We start from the raw sequence: 20,275 nt of genomic DNA, 5'->3' as shown, positions 1-20,275 counted from the left end.
TAAGTGCAATACCTGGTAATGTTACTTTAGTGTATGGAATGTCCTGCTGACTAATGATGTCACTGTAGTAAGTGCAATACCTGGTAATGTCACTTTAGTGCATGGAATGTGCTGCTGACTAATGATGTCACTGTAGTAAGTGCAATACCTGGTAATGTTACTTTAGTGTATGGAATGTCCTGCTGACTCATGATGTTGCTGTAAGTAAGTGCAATACCTGGTAATGTCACTTTAGTGTATGGAATGTCCTGCTGACTAATGATGTCACTGGAATAAGTGCAATACCTGGTAATGTTACTTTAGTGTATGGAATGTCCTGCTGACTAATGATGTTGCTGTAGTAAGTGCAATACCTGGTAGCGTTACTTTAGTGTATGGAATGCCCTGATGATTGTGGGTGTCACCTTAGTGCAAGCAATGCCTACATGATTGATGCAGTATTTTTGTTGTCATTTTGAGACCAAGATCTTCTGCATTGGATTGCCATGCATTGTCTCATCATAAATATGCTGTCAAGGATAAAAAAACAAAAAAAAAAAATCTCATTTTCAAAGGTTACTGCTGAATGAATAGGTCAACTTTCACCATTCTAAAACCGATGCTGATGATACAGCAAGTTACTATGTTTCCCATTTTGCAGTAATATTGTAAACTTTATGATTTTCTTTTGTTTCAAAAAGTAATGTGTTATACTATCTTGTTCTGTTCAACTTACCTTATCTGTTGCCATCATTTATGATATTTGGTGTTGTATTTCCCAAGCTGTTTAAGCCATCTTTCATCAGGTTTATATCTATGGCATGGGTTATTTGGCCTGGGTCCTGGTTGAAAAGTCTCCTAATCCTACCTACTTATCCATTAACAAATAAGAAAAAAGTTCTTAACACCACAAGCTCAGTAGCAATAATTCAAATGTTTTCATTCTTAACAATTTAAGGAAGTTACCCAAACTTCCTACTTTCATTCTCTTTATATGAAGCTAAAAAGCCTCTCACAAATATGTAATATCTACCTAAAATATTGAGATGTGTTTCACTGATGTCAAAGGAAAACAGTAGAACCAAGTTATAGTTTGGTGTTTCAGATTCTAGAGTACCTTGCTTTTTTATAATAATTCTGGTTTGGCCTATTTCTCCATTAAAGTAGATTTTATGCTGTACCTGCTTGCATATCTGTATAACCAACTGTAGCTTCACAGATTACTGCAAAGCAGGTCCTAAATGTTATTCCTTAACACATGCTTCCAGAGCATCCTGTAACCCGGGACTTGAACTTTGCGATTGGCAAACTACCTCTACCTCCTTTTAAATCTAGTGGTTCAGAAAAATTCAGATATCTTTCTTGGAATGTAATATTCTTACCTCCAAGCACCTTTGAGCAGCAAGCATTCACATGTAAAGAGATACAGGTAGTCTCCAAATACTCAACCCTACTCAATTTGTTTTGTCAAAAGAGATCATGCCTGTTAAACCTGGTGGACGTCTTTGAGACAGTCACCAAGGCCCCGGATGAGGGGAAATCTGTGCATACAGCCTACCTAGACTTAGCCAAGGCTTTTGACACTATCCCCCACTTACGTATCATTAACAAACTCACCCAGCTAAGTATCAACCCTTATATCATTAGATGGGTCACTAAATGGCTCACTGATAGAACACATATAGTCAAAATAATGGAATCCACCTCCAACAGCAGATTTGTAACCAGTGGTGTTCCACAGGTATTAGCCCTTGGAAGTCTATTGTTCATAATCTATTTCTCTGAAGTACAAGCAAAAACTAAAGGTCTGTGGCTGACAAAGTTTGCTGATGACTGCAAACTGGGAGCAGTTATAGAATCTCCAAATTATGTCAACATCCTACAAGAGTGTCTTATGCAAACAAATGATTGGTGCCAAAGACACGGCCTTAAACTCAAGCTGAAAAAATGTATTATCATCCCTTTCGGTAAGGGCAATGTTCCTGCTAACTACTACATCAACAGCAACACCCTAAATGAACACTCAGTGGTGGGAGACCTTGGCGCACAGATTGACAGCAACCTTACCTTTGATCACCATGTCTCCACAGTGGTAAGAAGTGTATTCTATATTGTTAATCTCATAAGTAAGAGCATTACCTCCAGAAAAGAAGTTGTTTTAACCTCCATGTACTCTTCCCTCATCAGGCCAATATTTGCGTATAATACCCCTTTTGGTATGTGCCTTTCCAAACACCTGCAGCAATTGGAAAGACCACAAGGGTTCTTTACAAGGAAAAATTCAAGGTCTTTCATATGTGGATCATCTGAAGTCACTGTCACTTTATTCTGTTTCATACAGACTAGTCAGAGGTGATCTCTGCCTTGTATACAAGGCAGTCTCTGATCCTGCTTTATTAGAAATGCTGCATATCCACAAGTCAAATGGCACCTGGGTCACACACCCTAAAGACCTTAACCTTGTATGTGACATTAATAAAACTTGCTGGAGGGACAGATTTGACTCCCAGAGGTTACCACACCTTTGGAACAGACTCCCACTTCATGTCAAACAGAGCAGCTCATTGGTCCTCTTGAAATGCAATCTCGACAACTGGATGGGTAAACATAAATTCACTCTGGGGATTCCACCTGTGTCTTTCTTGGACAGGGGTAATAGATGCTTATCGTGGAAACAAGGGTAACTTGGCTAGGCTTGTAAAGGCACTAGGGCCATTAACCTAGTAACTTCCAATGATTCTATAATCCTATGAAGAGACTTACACTGTTGTATATTATGACAGGAAGCCTTTAAGAATAAATCAATGCTTTATAACTAATGTAGTCTCTGAAATTTCCTTATCTTAGTTTGTTCAGTCACATTTTTTCTTTTCTTTTGTAAACAAGACAGCAGGAATGATAAATGTGAAAAACCATGAACGTACACAGGTATCTTAGTAACTATATTTATACTGATTTTTTTTTGACTGCGGTACAGCACTGATTCCAATAACTGTTTTTAGAATTAGCCAGGGAGTTCACACTCATAAAAAGAACAAAATATAACATTCATTTATATTTTTTACAATAAAAAACTGATACAAAGCTGAAGAAGTTAGAAAAAAAACATAATAAGATAAAGTTAAGTAAGAGTTATATAGTATAACAATAAGAAAATATGTTGTCGAACTATTTAACGACATTGTAAACCAAGAAGTGTGTGTGTGTGTGTGTGTGTGTGTGTGTGTGTGTGTGTGTGTGTGTGTGTGTGTATATATATATTTATTTAGTATCATAGATTTTCATTTACAGTAGCAAAGTGCTCATTTTCAATGTTAATAATATTTACAGACAGAGGTTCTGTACCCATTTTGTAATTATGTGGGAAAGTAGAGATGGTGAGATCAAGTAAAAAACTGTGAAGATGAAAAGGAAAGGAAGACTATATTAGGAATGGATGATAGGTTTTTAGAGATAAGTAAATATGTTTTAAGATAAGGAGGTGGAAGACTAGATGAGAGTGAAATAATTATCTAAGTTTTTTTATATTTTAAGTGAATGCATAGTTTGTAATTAAGGAAAGTCTGTTGGTTAGGTTGGGTCTTTTTTTTTTTGATGATCTTGATAAGAATGTCTCCAACAGAGGCTGAACAGTTATTTGTCTCATTTTTTTGAAAAGGAGTTCGGTCTGTCCAGTTACAAAACAGATCATTTGTAAGCAGTCATCTCTTTTTATTGTTTATATAAAAAAATGACTGGAGGGGTTATGGATCATGCCATTTGGTTATAATATCAGTCTTTTACAAAAGTGTGTGCATCCAAAATGTTTTTGAAGTTGCTACTCAAACACCCATTTATAAATTTCCAAATATTACAAAATGAATTTCCATCTTAAAGGTAGAGCAGGATTTGCTTCAGCTATTCTGCTGAGCATGGTTTATTCCATTTTGGGTGTTGGAGGTGTATTGTTTGGCATTTTTCCATGCACTTTATGAATCTTTCTCAACTATGATTCTGATAATGATCATAGAACAGTTGTGTGTGAGTAAACATTCAATAGCCATGGTACTAGATCTCAGCCTTGCACTAAAAGATCAAGCCAGAAATTACTGTCTCACCCTGTCTAATTCTCCTACATTATAAGATAGTCGTGCATCACTGATAACCATTATTCATACATCTGCTCTTATAGTGAACCTCCTCAAGCCACCCTAACATTTTTCTTATTTTGGGTGACCTCCAACTAATAAGGAAGGACAAGCAGTTAAGTTTCTTTATGGCTGGAAATAACTCTGGGAAAATGATATGACTATTCTCTATCTACAAAAGTCCCAATCTCAACCTCATTTGCTGAGTACCTTGTAAAATGCAATAAAATATTTATTGTTTTAGTGCATTTACTTCCTGGCTACTTTTGTCTGTTTTAGTACATTTACTTCCTGCCTACTTTTGTCTGGGAATTCCAGTCATATTTTACATCAGAATCCCAAGAACATACCTAGGTACTATGAGTTGGGAGAGTAAGCAACTAAGGATTGCTGCTCTGTTGTTGAGGTTGTACTAGTATGCGTCTCTTGGTAAGATGGACGACTTTCTTTCTCTGCCCCTTACAGCAGTTTGTAAAAAAAAAAAAAAAAAAAAAAAAGGTAACAGCCTGTTCTAGACAATATTAACTTACACATAAATGATTTTGTTAAAGTCATGTGCATATGATAAAATAAGTGTCCCAGAATACATTATTTTGCAGTGATGTGGTATAGTGAGAAAAAAACTCGTTCATATTACGTGATTGAACAGTGAAATGTTCGAACATGTAATAATTGACCCCAAAATATCAAAACGCTTTAATGTTGAACAGCAAAAAAAAAAAAAAAAAACAAACAAACCATTAAAACACTCTAAGCAAGGGGGGGCAAGCCCCCCTGCACCCCTCACCCCCCCGCTACTTAAATATACCAACTCTGAGATCGCACTATAGTGTAGACAATGGAAAACTTCCATGTCCGCACTGTAAGGAGATCTCCATTGAACCTTTCAACGTTCTGACGGTCCAATATTTAGTGGTCGATTATTACGTGTTCAAACATTTCACTGTTCGATCACATAATATAGACCCAAAAAAACTTGCAACATACAGGTCGGTAGCTGCATTTTCTGTTTGCATATGTAATGTTTTCAAGCATCCCACAATTTTCTGGTCATTACTCTTCTCATAAATTTAAGAATGCTTCATTTGCTTTTTGGGTTTCCTTGCTATCAGAATCAACTTCTAGATGAAAGATTAGCAAGTGATGTTTTGTGTTCCTTCCTTGGTTTCTTGTTTAATAATGGGTATTATTATGATTATGACAATCAGAACAAATTCTAGAAAGTTGATTCAGATGGACTGTAATCAGATACAGACCAGAAGGGCATAGAAAAATACTGAAATCTGATAAACATCATCATAAATTACAATGGAAAAAAATATCCAGAAGTATAGATAAATAACAGTCCCAATTCAAAAACAGCAATGCAAAGTAAAAAAGACTAGTTGACCATGTGCTGCAGTAAAACCAATGATTGTATTTAATGCAAAAATAAGTAAGTGTCTTCACACCTAATTAGACGTGAAAGCACTTCCTTGATTTTATCTCTCATTGGCATAGAGCTGGTCTCTCTTCCAGATCCTTCATTCTTCTACAAGTTTCAGAACATTGTCTATTGTCCACTTCCCCAACTAAGACATGCTTATTAATTCTTTCTTTCTTCAGTGTACTGGATCACAGCATAGGTATCAGATCTGACAATGCTATGTCTACTCCACCCACCTCAAAGCCTGCCTTCTACATTCCTGGACTCGATTGTAATGACCTCAGCTTCTCTCCTGACATGTCATTTGTCCTTTTGTGTAATAAATCATGAGTCTGTCCATCCCACTTATGACATTTCTCTCATCCTTCCATTTTTTAATAAATCTAAGTCCCAAGACTGGTTTCTCCCTAATGTGGTCTTTCATTTTTCCCTTGCCAAAAATCTCTATCCCCTTGGAGACTGAGTGTCCAATCACTGTAGCTCACCTCTGTGTCCCCACATTCATGGCCTTCTCCTATCCTTTCTTCCACAATGCACTACCAGCCTATCTGTAACTTCTCCCACTATGTCCACCACTTGAGTTACTGTATAACCGCCTCTATCACTGTGCTGTTTGTACATTATTTTCAAACTGTACTTCCCTGTGCCTTTAAATCCTATTCCTTCTTCTGTCCCTTTTATTCCCCAGGCCTCCCAGTGATCTAAATCTCTTTCCCTGAGCAGCTTCATCCTGTTCTCTTGTGGTATTAACTCATTAGTGATAACCTGTAGGTTCATAAGTAGGTTCTAGGCTATTGGCCCTAGGGCCTATACAAGCCTAGCCAAAAAGGTATCCTGGCTTTCACCACCCAAGAAAATGATGCGCTATGTCTCCTCTTCACCACTTTTCATGATTGGCTACACTTTTTCTTTTACCTTGCCTGCCTTCTCCTTACTCATCCATTTTTTGGCTGTATCTCCTAATTTTTCCTTTCACCTTACTCTTGGCTACTCCCTTAGCATTTACTGCTGTGATTATCTCTGACCATGTGCTCTTGTCCTCTGCCTTTCTTCTCTTTACTTTTCAGTAAAGCCATCCTATCTTCTGGTGTCCTGTTGCTTCCATATCTCTAGTGCCATTCCATTCTTTCCTACCTGATTAGCTAGTCTACTGCTATCTTTTACTCCCATATTCTTCCATGAAGTTCCCGTTCTCCTGCAGATCACATATCTTCTCGCATGTCAAAGTTGCTTGTATCAAAGAGATGCCATGCATACTGAGCACCTCAGGAATCTCTCTCACCCACTCTTCTTGCCAGCCTGTGCTTCTTTTAATTCTTACATAATTTTTTTTTGTTATTATAAACACACACACACACACACACACACACACACACACACACACACACACACACACAAATCCTAACTCTAAAAGTTATAAATGTAACACACTGGATTAAGCAAATATACTTTTGAAATTAAAAAAAAAAGATTTAGATAGATACTAGACAGATAGAAAGACAGGAAGATACATAGAAAGAAAGAAAGATGTATCTATGCATGTGCTTTAATGAAACTCCACTTAGCTTGCGATATCCATGCCCTCTACATCCCTAAAGACTTAATCCAAAGACAATGAAGAAAACAACATAAAGAAGGGAAATTAACTTAAGCCAATAGCAGAAACTATAAAATTCAGCATTCCTGAGCCTCCAAACTGAAGATGGGAAGACCTATCACAAGCTCGAGAATGTTGAAACGCCAGTGGTAAGTTGAAGAAATGACAATGTCATGGCAGCATAAACAAATATCCTAATATGCAAAGTAAAGCAAAATAAATATATAATTAAAACGCTCATAAGCAGACATATACATACCCACACACACACACACACACACACACACACACACACACACACACACACACACACACACACACACACACGTGTATATTTTAGAGTCCAAAAGTAAAAAAAAAAAAAAAAAAAGTCTAACCAAGGTTGCTGCCCTAGGCAGATGACTGACATCACCTTGGAATCAGATGATTACACTAGTGCACATGGTTTAAAAAAAAAAAGACTTTAAAGTCAAGTTTTGTTTTAATGAAGAAAACTAATGAAAACCTATGGTACTAGTACTGCATCAGTCTGTTTCTCACATATAAGTCTATATATTTATAAACCTGCAGATGTTTACCTTCGTTCTACACTCTTTCATGACATGGCCCTGTAATTTACAACAGTAAATTGTCAAATCAGCTTACTAAATTGAGTGTAGCATATTGCAGAGCAATAAAATGTGACATTTCCTTTAGGTAGAGTAAGTATCGTTATACTGCCAACATAGTGATGATTGCTAGGATGCACCGAACTGTATATTCTGCCAACATTTGCCATATCAACTTTGTACTCATAGATTCATAGGTAATTACTATGCTAGTTGTCCGTGGGAGCCATTTTAAGCCTAGCCAATTTCCCTTTTTGAGCTTGAATTACCTATCACACTTAATGCTAGATTGGCCTTACAATTACAATTATATATTACCCCTAGTGAGAATAACTGGGATCATATTATAGATAATCTGAGAGGACCCATGCCCGGGATAAAGCATTTAGGAGCTACCTCTGTACATTAGTGGTACAGGAGGTAATCCTGGGGTAAATTTTCTGTTTCCCATCCATAAATCCAAGTTACACTTGAATATGGACATGCATGAACTCTGTTTTACATTGATGGGGAGTCTGTTCCAGAGCAGTGGCATCCTATACAAGATATATACTTGTCCCACCAAACCTTTATGTTGATGTTGCAAAAGAGGGGGTAGATCCCTAGACTGAGTATTTCCTATTCCTTTTGACTTGCTGATGTGCAGTAAATCCATCAGTATTGCATTGGAGGAAGCCTTATATTCCAGACAGAGGTTACCAATTTGCAGTCTGTAAGATACTGAGTATAGTGGCAGGGCTTTGAGTCAGTCAAAGTGGGCACATTGTTTAGACCTTGTATCCTTTCAGAGATGTATATCTGTGGGTGTTCTGGTTTTTGCATGTGTCTGGACAGGGGTCATTATACCCAATGACTGTCATAATGAGGGCTGAATAAAGGAGGACAATGGCATCCCTAGATCTAGACACATTCCCTTTGTTTATAAGCTGTGCAATATAGAAAGACATTTTTAGGACAATAGATAAAGTTAGGTCAGTGTTCATATAAGTTCCCAAATCCCAAACAACTAGGACGACTCTTAGGGGCATATTGTTAATGTGGTAGCTTCCTGGCATTGATGGCTACCCAAAATAATGATAATGCCTTTTTTTTGCATTTACTTTGACTCCAACTTCCATTTAATCTTTTAGCACCATTCCCAAATACATTTCTCCCTCCCATACTGCTTTGTACTATATTAATTCTTAGTTACACCCCTCCCTAGCAAAACCTATCTGTTCTACATTGTATCTTCTATTTTTCCCAAGAAAGCCTTCACTTCTTCCTATTTTAACTATGTCCTCATACTCTAGTTGTTTAAACTCCCCTCTATTTCTTACATTCCACAGTAGATACCAGGACAACCTAACTCTCATCCTTCATAGAAAATACTTCCTTCATACCTACCCTCTACCACCTTTCAGAATCCACCACCACTAAATATCCTGCAGCCCTGCAACTTCTTGCTTCCTTATGGATCCCTACTTCCCCAGTACCTGCCATCAATAAAACATAGATCCCTTTACTTAATCACGCTGCTCCTCAGCTTATCCTCTAGTCTTCTCCTGCTGCTAGGCCATTTCTCATCCCACCATGTCTCAATAATAGCTCTTAACATCTCTCCAACTCTGTCCCAGCTACCTACTTGTACTTCCTTCCTACACAATACACACTTCGCACCAAATCTATTGAATGATGCCCCTCGCCTTTATTCCAAATATAGACCAATTAACTCCATTTCAAATCAAATCAAAATAAAATTAAGTAGAAAAATATTCCCCAAAAAACAAGCATCAATAATTTTCCAGTATACTAAAATCCTTCTAGGAGGTGGCAGTCACCCTAATGATGGCCCCAACTATCACAATGAACATCTAGACAATTATTTTCCACACACAACTCTAACTCTACAATGGTCAACACCTGCTCTAGGTAACTTAGTTTTTGCTGCCATAAATGTTAGAACCATAAGAAATAAACTTGATGCATACCTGGATTACCCTACATAAGCTTGATATTCGTACTGTAATTGAAATGTAGCTTAAACCCACAATAAACAAGTCCAAATTATACTTTCCAGTTATAATACCATTCATAATGGTCGTATAAAGCTGAAAGGTTGTGGTATTACTTTAATACTTCCCATCAACTACCACATTTCCTCTTACAATAATCCATCACTAAAATTGAATTTAACAGTGCCTCGTATTACTTTCCTGAATTAAAAAAAAAAAATTAAACAAATATGTATTACTGTCTTTTTTTTCATTTCTGGTGACAATACAGCTATATTGTAACATATCCTAGATTGGATATCCACAACAACTGCACAAGAAAAAATTCTACTAGGTGATGTGAATGTTAATTGGTAGGACAGTAACTTCCTTAGATCTAGCATAGACTTACTTGGTAGCACACAATTAATTAATAGACCCACGTACTGTAGCAAGACATCAAATTCCCAATAAGACTGGATACTAGTATCAGACTCTAGCAAACACACCACCACAGGTACAATGCATGACTGTCTCAGTGAGCATCTCCTAATCTATATAACCGATATATGTAACTCCGAATTGCAGAAAGAGTCAATACTAGACACACTGTGGGTGCTGCAAAGAGCACTACTGGCTAACATCAAAGATTGAAACAAAACTAATTTCATGAACTTTAATGATACTTTGACTTCGGAATGGGTCCATTACTGTCATGTGGTTAGAAACTAAAAAGACTTGGAGGAATTAAAAAAATAATTAAATAACAGGCATATTTTTAGAAGACTAAAATTAATACTGAAAACATCCCTGACATCTAGAACAAAGTCCAAGCTACAAACCAATTTGATTTTCCTGTTCTAACTTACAGTTTTGGGGTGGGAAATCCACTCCAGTGACTTTACTCGATAGAGGCACTGGGAGCTAAGGTCGGGTGGCATGATGCCGGTGTAATCCTGTGGGCTAGGTTTGTAAAGGCTCCAGGCCATTAGCCTAGTACACAAATATGAACCTAAAAGTGTGTGTGTGTGTGTGTGTGTGTGTGTGTGTGTGTGTGTGTGTGTGTGTATGTATGTGTGTATGTGTGTTTGTGTGTGTCAGAGAAAGAGAGTGAATGTAGGCTTTATATGTAGGATGTAAAGTACTTCAACCAGCAACAGTTAATATACTACAGCAAGTTTGAAACATTAGTTGGAGGAACTATTTTACATCAAAAATATAAAAAAAAAATGTGTATATATATATATATATATATATATATATATATATATATATATATATATATATATACATATATATACACACACACACACACACACACACACACACACACACTTTTTCTTCTTCTTCTTTCGGCTTTTCCCGGTTAGGGGTCACCACAGTGGATCACCTGTCCACTCATGATTGGCAGTGGAGTTTTACGGTGTCGAGTTGCCAGCCCGGTGCCCAACCTTCCACGGAAGGCCCACACACGCATGCACACACTCATCTAGTTAGACACCAGAAACTTAGCCATTTGCTGAAATCAATAATTTTCTGCTTGTACTGTAGCATCATTCTGGGTGATGGTATGAGGCTGCTCAGAGCTAGGGTCATACCCGCCTGGGCTACATAATCCAAGAGCTCCTCCATGTCTCTTTTCATGTAGTCTAGGGAGGTACGTCTCAGGTCATTCACACCCATATGTACAATGACAGAGTCATATTTGTACCTGTTGTTGAGGGACCTGAGTGCATGTGTTATGTAGCGGATCCTGGCACCTGACAAGCAGCTGAATATTACTTTCTCCTTATTCAACCTAGTGAGTGGAACATCATTGTGCCTCACTATCGAGTCACCTATGACTAGTGTGTTGGGCATGCTGTTTTGCCTTAGGGGGTTTGGTTGCATGGCACACTGTTTAGGAGAGTTATGTGTCTCGTGATTAGTGTTCTGTTGTGGTGGTTGAGTGTGTTTCTGCCTTGAAGGTCTCTGCTGTTTGGGTAGATTTTTATTGAGACCCTCCGCATAGGTGGGTGTGTGGTTTGTGTTTTTATGTGAAGGCAGTGCTGGCATGTGTTCTGGAGGGCTATGTGTTCCATTTTGTGTGGTGCAAGTGTTGACCTTCTCCTCTTGACCAACTATTCCAGTCTTGGCTGGAGAGTGCGTGGCTTCCAGTTTGGATATATAAGTGCATCTCTCGCAAGTCTGGGTGTTGGGAGGTAAGAGGAGAGGGTTGTCGACGTACACGATGCAGTCGCTACATTGCCTCAGGATGCCCAATTCACCAGGTTAATAGGAGAAAGCACAGGGAAATTACCTTTAGACATGCCTGGAGGGGTTGGCATTAATAATAAGTACTGGAGCTGTTTCCTTGTAGAATGTTTAGTGCTGTTTCAATTTTTTTTTTACCTCTACTCTGTCTAAGCATCAGAACTGCTGCTCAGTGAAGGTAAAATAATGGTGGCCATTAGTTTTATTTAAATCTGAACTCCATGGCAGCTTAATATGTTGCCGTCAAGTGGCAGACTCATTTTTCAAAGGGCATTATCTGTAGATTAACTCCCTGCTGGAAAACGCTCATCCTCCAATCAGGGTGGCGATCTACAGTTCACCCATTTTCTAAATAAAAATTAGTGTCTACCAGGATTACATATTCCTCATTCTGAAGGAGGTATGGGTTTCCACAAAACTGATTACTTGTATAGATCTACAATTGTAGGACTGCATACATATCTGCTGACTTCTTTCTGACTTCTCTGCTTAATTTACCAGAAGCATATTGGTGTCAAGTGGGATTGGAAACCAAACCAGAACTAGATAAAAATCAGGCAGTGACTGAATATGCCAAAAAAAAAAAAAACAAACAAACAAAAGAAAGAATATAAGGAGAAGGATTAGATGAGAAGGCAAGAAATGTGGAAAGGCATAAATATAGTTGCAAGTACAGAAAACTCCTGGAAAAACCTTATAGTGATCAGAATCTGACACTGGAATGGTTAAGGAAAGGTGAATTTAAACCAAAATATGAAAGGCTAATATTAGCAGCCCAGTATAGTGCACTATGTACATGTCGGCTTACAAAGTCCATTGAACATATTGGACAAAGAGGAAAATGCAGGTTCTGTAAAACAGAATTGGAAACAACTGCACATTCTATTGCTGGGTGCAATGCACTAATGGCAGGGGTTTGTATACTGAAGGGCATAATAATGTGGCAAGACTGTTGCACTGGGTATTGTGCAAACATTACAATATGGCAGTAGTTGAGATGCATTGGAAACATGAGCCACAAAGCACTTATGGTCACCCATTGTCAGCAGTTTAAAAAATAAATGCAAGAAAACCAGATATGGTAGTACACGAAAAGAAGAGAAAAGTAGTATTTATAATTGGAATTACTACTCCCACTGATTACAGAGTCTTATGTACAGAGAGACACAAAGTCATAAAGTACCAGGATTTGCAAGCAGAAATGAGGGCAATATTGAAGAAGGATACCCAGACAATTCCAATAGTAGTAAGAGCAATGGATTTCATAAAAAAAGAATTTACAGTCTTATTTAGCTATGCTACTGATACATGTAACTCTTTATGAACTGCAGAAGAAATCAATTCTGGGCACATTGTAAGGGGTACTTTTGGCTACCATCAGAAATTGAAACAATACTAATTTCATGGATTTCAATTGGACTTTGACTTAGGAAAGGGGTCCATTCCTGCCATGGTATTAGAAACCCCAAAGACTTGTAAAAATTAAACCAGACATCTCACATATCAACTTAAACTGAATGTTTATAAAACAACACTCAACCTTTCTTTGATTAACTCAGAGATGTTCATTAATACTCTATCAACTATTAACTGGAACTTCCTAAGAATCCTCTCCTTAGATGATGTTGTAATTGAATTCAGTACAACTTTCCTGCATATGCTATATAGCTTTGCACCTCCTAGAAGGAAGAGACTAAAAACATATAATGCAGTTTCTCTATCCAAAAAAGAGTGGAATGCTAATGCGGATAGGTAAAAAGTACAGCAAGAATGGCAAAAATATAAAACACCTCAATACCTTGAAAACTTCAGAATGCTTCACAATTGTACTAAAAAGCAAACAAATGAAGATAAAAAAACTATAATAAATTTCAGCATAATAGTTAACACAACCCTAAAAGTTTCTGAACAGCCGTTAAAAAATCTTGCATCCTAGCCAAAAACTCAACCCTATCCCATCTTCTAATAACTCACAAGTAATATAATTCAACTCATGTTTCATAGACAGCATGGCATCTCTAACCAAAGATTCCCCAACATCTAATCGGCACCCTGCCCAACAACCACATAGAGCCACATCCCCTTTCACCTTCAAACCTGTGCCCACATCCTTTCTAAAACTACTCTTAAACCCACTCAAACCATGCTCTACTTCATCTTATGACCTTCCAAGTAAATACCTTAAAATAGCAGCTGATAAAATTGCCTATCCAGTCTTAATCCTTATAAACAGGTGAATCCAGGAATCCCAAGCTCTTTCTCTTTGGAGAAAGTCACACATTATCCCTTTGTACAAAGGAAGAAATTCAACAGACATTACTAACTTAAGACTTATAGCAATCTTATCTCCAATCTCCAAAATACTTGAAAAATATTTGCAAAAACAATTCCTAAGCTATCGCCTGCAGGAAGAACTCCTATCCCCTACACAACATGGCTTCCATCCTTCCCATAGTACTAACACTAGACGTCTAACCTATATAGATACTCTAATAAAACTAGAGATAGCAGCAAACTCATCTCCTCCTTATTCCTAGGCTTGTCTAAAGCTTTTGACACAGTTTGTCACACCAAACTTCTACTTCAAATGTCCTCATTGGGTCTCTCTCTGCTCACCCTTCTATGGTTCAAAAGTTACCTATTGAGTCAACATCAGCCAGTACACTCCACACCTCCCAGTCACCACAAGTGTACCACAAGGCTCTATCCTTGGTCCCTTCCTCTTTAAAATTCTCACCAACACCCTCCACACATCTAAACAACAGGTCTTCCTAATAAAGTACACAGATAACTCCACACTCATTTGCACATCTATCAACATGGTGCACCTCCAGATAATTACACAGGAAGCTTTAACAGCCACTGAAACATGGCTTCATAGTTCACAACTAATGCTCAACCCTTAAAAAAACAAACTACTTATTTTTCCCCCAAAATCCCTCATTCATGAAAAAACAAAATTTGATGTCCTCTCTCTTGATAACGCAACCCATTAAAGTAATTTCTTATAGCAAATTATTAAGGATGATAGTGGATGATAAACTTAAATTCAACCTGCAAACACAAAACTGCATAAGAAAAAATCATCAAAACCTAGGGATGTGTTATACAACCAAAAACTTTCTCATCAATGCAACTAAAACTACACTTGCCACTTCTTATCTCCTCCCTACATCTCTTTATGGTGCTCCCATCCTTACTAACCTCCAGGCTGCACAAAAATCAAAACTAGAACAATACTATAACAAAGTTGTTAAATTTGCAGCTATTACCCCTTTCAGAACCACAACTGTATAGCTTTTCAAAGTCTAAATTTGTTAGAACTACCTCATCGACTAACATATACACAGCTTCTTACCACCTATAAAATTATCCAGAATCCATTTTCTTGTCCAGCACTAAATAACATCCTACACAACTATTTTTTTCAGTTGATCATTATGATCCCATGACCAAAAAACTCCTGGCTCCCCACAAGCCTATCAAATCTGCTGGGCATTATCTATAGTCATACCCTACAGCTAAGTACTGGAACTTCTTACCTGTATTTATCAGATGAATCTCCTCCATCCCATACTTCAAAACCATTCTGAAAGACTTCCTAACCAAAAAGCTGGTTCTGTTCTCAATCAGCAAGAGGATAAACTATATCCCTAAATGTCAACAAATACCTCTTCATACCTTACACCTCCTTACTCTCCCTTCTTCACTCACTTCCTCACTGCTATCAGCTTCTCTTCCCTAGCTTTCTCAATCAATATGCCATAAGCCTGCTTTTCTCTCACTTCATTTTGCAATTCCAGTTTGTAGTGTATGAACCTAACTTTAATTTGCCTATAACCTGGCTAAAATTTCTCTAAATATTAAATCAGAAAATATTGCTACCTCATTCAACACACACTTCACCCAAACCATACTATCACTAGCTAAACAACACAACCTCCCTCCCCTCCAACCTACACCTTCAACTAGTAATCTCCCCACTGCCTTCTCTTTTTCTCCTGTACCTACCTCCAACATAAAAAAACTTTTAACTAAACTTAAACCCTCCAAATTAGCAACAGACAACCTCCCAAGTGAATACCTACAAATTGCAGCTGATGCTCTGGCCTACCCAGTATCCATCTTGATTAACCGATCTCTGTCAGAAAGTTACGTTCCCACACTGTGGAAAGTATCACATATATTTCCCCTCCACAAAGGTGGACCCTCCACAGAACTAACCAATTACCACCCCATAGCTATTCTCTCTCCACTCTCCAAAATACTAGAGAGATGCATACACTCTCAGGTCTCAGACTACCTCCAAACTAACAACCTCCTTTCCAGTACTCAGCATGGTTTCCGACCAAACCATAGCACCACCACTGCCTTACTCTCCTTTACTAACACTATCCTTCAGCATAAAAACAATGGCTATCTCTCCTCTGCTACTTTCCTAGACCTATCTAAAACATTTGACATGGTCCCACACAAACAACTTATCTCTGTCCTCAATAACCTATCCTTCTCTCAATCAGCCACCAACTGGTTTCAGAGTTACCTGACTGACTGCCAACAATCCGTTGTATGGCAGAATGACATATCTCCCCAACTACCAGTCTCCATAGGGGTTCCCCAAGGATTCATCCTTGGACCCCTACTCTTCTCTGTTTTCACCAATAATCTAGCCTCTGCCACCAAACATGGCACACTCATGCAATACGCAGATGACTCAACCATCATCTGCTCAGCCCAGTCCCTACCCAAACTGCAAAAAGTCACACAGGAAGCCTTTTCCACTGTTGAAACTTGATTATTCGATGCCCAATTAATACTCAACCCAAACAAAACTAAACTACTCATCTTCCAACCCACCAAACATACTCAAAACAACTCTCACTCAACATCACAGCAAAAGACAACACCACTATATACCCAACTGAACACACGAAATTGCTAGGAGTTGAAATAGACAATAAACTAAAATTTGACATTCACATATCCGTGACCATAAAAAAAAGTCCACAAAAAACTAGGAGCGTTATACAGAAATAAGCAACTTCTCACCAAAGCAGCAAAGATTTCAATAGCAAATTCCCACCTTATCTCCACCCTACTTTATGCCTCTCCAATATATACCAACCTAAGGCAATGTGATCTCAACAAGCTAGAGACCTGCTACAACAAAATCGCCAAATTCACCACAGGGGCATCCTACCGTAGTGACCACTGTCTCTCACTTGCTGAACTGGGTTGGCTTGAACTCCCTCACCTCCTTCAGTGATATCAACTCTCACTCGCCCACAAACTAGTAAACCATCCACTAAATGTCCCATCCCTCCAGAATCTACTCCAACCCTATCGCACCACCAGACCACTAAGATCCAGCAACAAAAATCACTTGCAGTTCACTAAAGCCAATAACTCTGCTGGTGAAGCACTATTCTCTTGCACCATAGCCAAATTATGGAACTCCCTTCCACACACAATTACTTCCATACCATCATGCACCCACTTCAAAACTTTACTAAAAGTGCACCTAAAAACATGCTGGCTATGCCCTTGCAACTCCCACTCTAATATCACCCACCCCATCCAACCACTACCTTTCTTTCCACTCCACTAACTACCTTGATTATAGCAAGCTGAGATGCTCATAAGCCTAGTACTTGTTATACAGCAGGAACTTCTTATTGCAACATTTGTTAATGTCTGTTATGTACTTCACAGATAAAGATTCTAGTTGTCTACTGATGTACTATGTTCTTCATCTGTAAATATGTTGTAAGTAACTGCTATGTTAAATTGTTAATCACTATATAATCCAATGTAACTACTGTCTGTTTATTTTAACTCTGGATCTTTTCTCCCCGGCCCTCCGCTGAAAATGGATCTACGTCCAGTCGGACACTCCCGGTCAACAAATGTAAATAAATAAATAAATAAATAAAATTGTCATACAATTCATATCCGTTCATAACTAATGTTTTCATTTTATGTCTAATTTGGTATAATTATTTAAACTATAGTTATTTTTGTATTATTTTTAAAGATTACAAAATCGTTATTCTTAAAATGTTTTGTAATAATTTGAAGCTTTTCTCCTTAGGTCTCCACTGAAAATGAGCTGTTACCCAGTCAGACATTCCCAGTAATCAAATGTCAATAAATAAATACATTTGATGCCAGTTATTTTTTCAGACAAACCTTCCTACAGGATGGCTGTATTATTTGGGGATTCAATTACTAGTGCTAGTTTGCAGCCATCAATAAGCTTAGTCAGCCAGAGCCCTTTGGTATTTGCTTTTACTTCCGTTTTCTCAAGTTTATTTATTTTATTTATTTATTTCACATTTGTTACATTTGCTTCCCAAAGTAAACAAGACTTACTTAGTTTCATATCTTTAAAGGCATGCATCAGTGCAAAATTTATGTTTGTCTTATGCCTTTCTTACTAAATTAACTAGATGCTGCTACTATTTCAGTGAAAGCTTAATGTTTTTCCATACAAAGTACAATGCTAACTACAGCATAAATTTATATCTAGCAGTAATAACAGTTATTAAAAAACAAGATTAAATCATTGCTCTTCAGTAAATGTCTCTGCAATGGAGGTTTCAAAACCAGCTAATTAAAATACATATTTCTCCTTGCCCATTATTGTTTTTATTTTAATCCCTGTTTACATATGATGGGAACTGATCGTGTGTATGCTTTAGGTATTAATAAATAAGTTTCTTGACCAGGATAAGGTTTAAATCAATAGGCAAACTAATGTTTTCTACTCTGTACATGTGATTCTGTTTTTATCTCCCTAGATTTAAGTGCCTAATAGTAATTTATCACTGCTGTTCTGTTTTTTTTTTTTAATGTTTTGCTTTTTAAACATGTTTTGTTAAAGAGACTTATTCATTGATTTAGTTACTAAAAAGTGAAATCAGTTTGTTTTCTTAACTGAACTGTATACATGTTTGATTTTGTTGGTGCTCTGGTACTTGGTCATGGGTGTGTGAAGGAAAGAAATACTGCTCACCCCATCATTCCTTGTAAAACAAAATAAAAATAAAGAAATAAAGCAAGTCACATGCAGTTTGGAAGAAGATCTGGGCAGATTCAGCCTAAAATGAGCATGTCTGAGCTGGTAAAAAGTAGGTATGTTGAGGGTTATACAGGACAGTTTGAGAAGGACCTGCAAGATCTATGCAATGGAAGCTAGCGTGGTAGTTGAAGTGAGGGGTGTGCACTCATGCCCTAGGCAGTAAGTCAAAACAGATACAGAACATAGCAGAAGGATAAACAGAAGATGACTTGGAGCATGGCTGCATGATATCATTATTTGGGGTAAGGAGTTTGGTAAGTGTGTGAAATAAGGGTGGTCATTATTAATATCACAGAAGCATTGGTCTATAAAAAGAGATACATAGGTATCAAGGTACTGGCTACTTAGGAATGACAGAGAAGGGGGAACAAAATAGCCTGTAATCTTCTTAACTGATTGCGTTAAATATAAGGTTGGAGAGGAAGAAGAACACCTGCAAGGAAGGGATGAGGAAGAGTCAAAATCTGGGGTAAGTAGTCCAACTGTTCAGGGAGAGGAAGAGTAATACTGGGAAAATGATAGAAGAGATCAGCCTTTGGACATGTCAATCAGAAGCAAGACCAGATATTGGTAAAGATAAATGAAAGAGGAGGGGAGAGGAGAAGGCTGATGCTGACAGAGTGGCTAAATCTGCCAGGTGTACAGTGGGAGACAACTGGCTTCAGGCTTGACAAAAAGTGTGACAGTGATTGACATCTTGTACCAAAATGAGATAAACCAGCTGCTGTGGCGCTGTACCAAAACTGACAACGTATTGGATATGGTCAGACCCCAGTAACGCCCAGGTGAAAGCACCATTTGCTTACGGTGAATAAACTACTGTGTGATTTACAATGTTCAAGGCATACCAAATCAATAACTGAGATGATGAGGTGATATTTCAATGGGTTGGTTATGCTGAGCTAGGAAGGAGTAAAGGTCAAAACATAGTTCAGTACTGGAATAACAACTTGCAGAAATGATTGGGGGATGTACAATGCATGACTGTGCTCAGCAACTTAGGAGAAGACAAAAAGAGAAAATGAGGAGGCCAATGCAGCTGTGAAGGAATATGAAGCTATCAGTTTGAGCTAAAAAACGCACATGGCATTGTTCTGATGTTAATCGGCTGCTCTCATTTTCTGATGTTGATTGGTTGCCCTCTTTTTCTGATGTTGATTGGTTGCTCTTGTTTTTCATCACTGGAGGGTAACACTCACAGCCTGGAAGGGCACTTTTCATTGAATGAGTT

This window comes from Protopterus annectens, chromosome 2.part0, assembly GCF_019279795.1.
Source record: "Protopterus annectens isolate FY-2018-M chromosome 2.part0, PAN1.0, whole genome shotgun sequence".
In the NCBI taxonomy this organism is placed as follows: domain Eukaryota; kingdom Metazoa; phylum Chordata; order Ceratodontiformes; family Protopteridae; genus Protopterus; species Protopterus annectens.
The sequence above is the reverse complement of the archived record's forward strand: the minus strand, read 5'-3'. Positions refer to the sequence as shown.